The sequence below is a fragment of the Corvus brachyrhynchos genome, unplaced genomic scaffold (assembly GCF_000691975.1).
Source record: "Corvus brachyrhynchos isolate BGI_N302 unplaced genomic scaffold, ASM69197v1 scaffold42, whole genome shotgun sequence".
NCBI lineage: Eukaryota > Metazoa > Chordata > Aves > Passeriformes > Corvidae > Corvus > Corvus brachyrhynchos.
The window spans coordinates 1570745-1575661 of record NW_008237242.1 but is presented as its reverse complement, the minus strand read 5'-3'; positions in this window follow the sequence as shown (position 1 = coordinate 1575661).

The window sequence follows — 4917 nt, the reverse complement described above, 5'->3', positions numbered from 1 at the left end:
TATCCTTTCTCTAGGACACTCTTAACACCCTCTGATGGTATCCACTGGATTTCACCTATTCAGACAGCAGAGTAACCTGACTTGGCATCTGCTGTTGCCATTCAGTAGCAGTTTCCTCTCCCATGTCCATAAGTCATTGTTAAATGAGGACGTGAACAAGGCAGCTTCCTATTTCTGTCCTCCTTGATGACCCATAAACATGAATTGCTTTGATGGCTGATTCAGCCCTTTTCCAGAAATAGGTGTCCCTAGCACTGGCTCTTCCCAATCTCTTCCTGCCTTCTTTTAGAGCAGGCCTGTGGGCTCGTGCTGGTGCTGTCCCTATACAGAGAGGAGATTGTGGGAGGTGACAACTTTCACTGCACACAGGAAGAGGACACACAAGGAGGCTTCTTACCTTATTCTTCCCTCCTAAGAACAAGAGTGCCCAGGAGCCAGGTAAGCTCAATCACAGGTTAGATTCAGCTTGCTCTGCAAAATCATCTCATAGCAGAACATACTTGATTAAAAACTGCACAGCACACACACTCAGCTGCCCACAAGTTGGCTGGGACTCAGGAAGTCCCAAAACTGGCTTTAAAAATCTGTTCTCACAGCTTGAAAATAATGCTCCTTAACCTAAGGACAGTGTCACACGGGGACTGATTAACAGAAGTTTGCCACTGATTTTGGAATGTAATTACCTCATATCAGTGAAGGTTAATTTCAGTTAAATAGACCACAGCAATATCCTTTGAGTCTGGGTAAGCTGATCTAAGATGAAGCTGCCAGTTCAGTGATTTAAAATTAGAGCAATACTCTCCCTCCTTCAGGCCCCCCAGCATCATTCTTGTTACCACATGCTAACCCCGCTGCAACCTGATGCTGTACCCGATCAAGAATTGCTATGCTCAAGTGGGAGGCAATGAGAACACAAGCACCACGGCTACAAAAGTCAAATAGAATTTGCTTTATTACAAAAAAGGGTGAAGAAATATGGGGGCTGTTTCTGCGGCATTTTGATGGCACTGTGTGCAACTCCTATGTACAACACTTTGTTTTTAGGATAGGTATGTGCCCTCTCTTGAGCTCCCCAAAGAGAGCACAATACAACAGTTGTGAGGTGTTCCTTACTATCTGGAAAAGAGAAATAGGCAGACAGGCACCAAAGGGCTGATAGAGAATAAATATCCTTTCATTAAAACCAGATAGCTAAAGAAAGAGAGGAGAAACCCAAAGAGCACACTGACTTATGACCAATTATTAATAACCTGTCAAATTGAAAAGCAATTCTTTCTCAGAATTGTGACAGTCTAATTCTCAAAGAAGTCTGGTGCCTTTCTCCAACACATCAAAGCCCATAGCCTTTGTCCATTAGGGCTTGCACATCACTGCCTGCCCATGCCAAGTCTGCTCACACACAGGCAAAATAGCAATGTCATGGCTGGTGATCTGGTCCTTAAAACACAAAAACTGCAATTCAGCCAGAAGAATACAGGAGATTCTGTCTCTTGGGCCATTGGAGTGGTGCCTCATTGGACAAATATCCTTTTCTTTTAAACATCAGAGTTCACCAACCCCTACTTATGTATGTGGACGGAGTACAGCAGAGCCGTATCCAAATATTTCCTACGTATATTAGACAACTGTAACAAAGAGTCCACTGGCTTTCATGATGCCTTTCCATTTTTTGCTGTCTTGTTACAATGGCAGATCTTAAACTGTCTGTGAGCTTTAAGCAGAGAGTTTTTTTAAACAGCTCCAGTGCACGAAAGGTGAAAAAGCAGTGACAAGCACACAGAGCTAGGACTGGAAGCAGCAAAATGTCACTCACATACCACTCATATGGAGTCAATTTCTGGGATGACACATATATCCAAAAAGCCCCTTCAGCTTTTAAAATTATCAATAATAGACTTTTTTAATGGTTATGTCTAGTAACCCACTGGCAATCCTAGACAAAAAACTTCACCCCTTTCACTACCTAGAATTTGTAAACCAGAAGCACTTGCTTTTATGCTCTGCATAATTTTTAAGGATGTAATTTTACATTTCTCTGTACTGACTGAATTCTATATCCTCAAAAAAACTATTAAATTTTCTCTGCCCTAATGTTTTCATCTTTGCCTAAACTTTTTCCCTAATTCCTTTTGAAAGGCTCATTTGCAGCTTTCCTGTCACCTGGTATCACTCAAAACTTTACTACATTCATCTTCAACTCTGTTGACTCAGTTCTACTCTCCTGGAGACCTGAGCAGGATGATATAAGCACTGCAGTCAGTAGAACAATATAAAACTGTTTTGAGAGAAGAGCCAGATGCAGAGAGAATATATGAGAGAATATATGAATCCTGGGCATATGAGGACACACTTGCAGGATTGACCCGGAGGGGTTTCAAAACAGTTAATGCTGTCACTGGATTGATAACTCTGTTTTATGCTAGTAGCACATAAAGCTTTTCACTCTTGTCTGTGGTGACCTGCAACTTATCAATAAGTATTTACCATACATTTTCACATAAATGACCTTCATACTCTGAGTTCAGCATGCCCAAGATGTATCTGTTGTTTAATAAAACTGTTGTTAGCAGCAACCTGAGAAATGTGTGATCACATCCTTTCTGTTTGGACAGTGTCATTTTCTTGCTTTGTGCTGTAGAAGCTGATGGGGATACAGCTAGGATGACTGGCAAGGTTTTCCACTACTTACATCAGAAAACTTTAATCTGTGATCTAGATTTTACCTCGTAATACTTTGGTTTTACAACTCTCTTCACCCACAAATCAAAGTCCCTGCTCCCACCAAGAGGAAATCTGGCCCTCTCTTCTCTGTATTTATCTAATGCCAAATGGAAGAGTTTCATGACAGGAAGCAGCCAAAGCTCTGTACATCTTATCTAAGATGACATAACTCTTAGTACAACTTAGCATTTCTCTTGTACCCCCAAAGTGGTCAGGAGAAAAAGGTTTTGCTTTCACCAAACTATCAGCTGAAAATGGGTGCTTCTGAAAGCATCTTTGATGGGAAAATACTTTCATACCAAAAATGAAACACAGGCTTGCCACAGGTATGGGCCAGCAGCAGCAGCAAGACTCTCAGCTAGACATAGCAGAGCCTTGGGCTATAAATCCACTTTATTTGGACAGCTTCCCCTATGACTAGTCCTCAGAGAAGCCATTTATTATTTGCAGAGCAGCCCAGCAAGGCACCGTGGGGCAGAAGCAAGTTCCTCCTGGTCCTCCAGGAAAGCTGGCAGTGTGACACTCCTGCCTTGCATAGCCTGGGACAGCTCCTATTCCTGATGCCAGGGAGACATTTGCCTAAGGTGAAGCCCAGTCGAATTGTGGAGCTGTGTCAGCCACCAAAGGACGTTTGTTGTGTGCTGTCACCTCTCAGCAGGACGTCTCTGGTTGTGCAGCTGAGCTGCTGTTCCTCTCTCCTAGCCATGGGTGTGCAAGACATCAGGAGAGTGAGAGAGATTACCCAGCCTTTAACCTGGCAGTTCTTTGGGGGACAGAAGGGAACCCACCTCTATGCTCTCCTCTCCTTGTCCTCTTTCTGGGCACTGGAGAACACTGGCCACAGCTGATGTAATGAGGGTCTTTGAACTCAAAGCATTAATATTTTAGAGCCTGTCCTCCCCGATAACATCTGTGACAGCTCTTACCAAGTGTTGCACAACAGTGCACAACTAAACATGCCAAAATCCATGAGGCAACAGATCACACATTTATAGAATGTTCAAAGGGAAAATGTGATGTCAACTCACCAAAGGCAGCCCAATTACATGCACAAGAGAAGGGACAAGGGCCTTAAAGGGTTAATAGGACCACTTAGGATACTATTTTTGGACTTCCCTGCATGAGGAGATAGCGGATTTTCCCAGCATGTCAGTGACCTCCTCCTACCTACACTTATCTATGGCTGCATATAAGAATCTGCTCGTGAGAGTTATCACTGGAGCCTTTAAAAAGCCCATAAACCCAAACACTACATGGGAGATGGGACACTAACAGAACAGGATGAAGGATTTTCTTAACTGATTCATCACTATGACCCTTTTGGTATGTCCTGGTGACATACAATAATAAAATTTGCGCAGTACTGTTTTATATCAGAGAAATTTATTGTTTGGGAAAGCTGCTGTGAGAACAGTTCTGAAGAGACCTGCTCCTTAGAGCAGCGGCCACTGTGTGGTGGTGCCGTGGGTTCAGACAGCCTCCAGGTAGTAACAAACTGGTGCTGCTTTTGAGAAAAAGTCTGGGGTCAATTAATAGGGTAAAAATTAAGTAACTAAAGTAGTGATCCAAGTACAATCAGACATGAATGACATCACTTAAATGTGATGGTTCAAGTTGGAAAGTCTCGGGTCCCACCACAGCAAAGAACAATGACAAACATCAGCTCTCCAAAGAGGAAGGACAACAGATGGGAGTTTATCATAGGATGATATTTGCAAAAGTGCTTATGCTATTTCAGAGACGAATGTAAGAAAAATCTGGCCTCAGTTACTCTATATTTCCAGAAATCGCCATTCAAACTCAGTTTAGCAGATTTTAAATTCTGTTTTATAGGATTTAACCAGTATTATTCAGCAACCCCTCTGAATGGAAATAGCCCTTTAAAAGATTTGAAGATTTGCTTGTTTATAGGGAAAAAATTCTCCCATTGCAAAATTCTACATATTGAGTAAAACACATTGTTTGGTGATTCATTTTGCAATTTGTCTGCATAACAGATACAAAAGACTTCCAGCTGACAACACACCTGGAGCTTCTCCTCTGCAACCCACGGTGGGTGGCAGCAGAGGCCTGGCAGACAGGGCAGAAGGAGCCTGAGTCACTGAGATGTTTATCTGGACAAGCAGATGTTGCAAAGGATGACTTCTCATGTTGTTTTGTCCCATTTAAAAGGGAAAAAAAAAGTTTTCTTGTAAC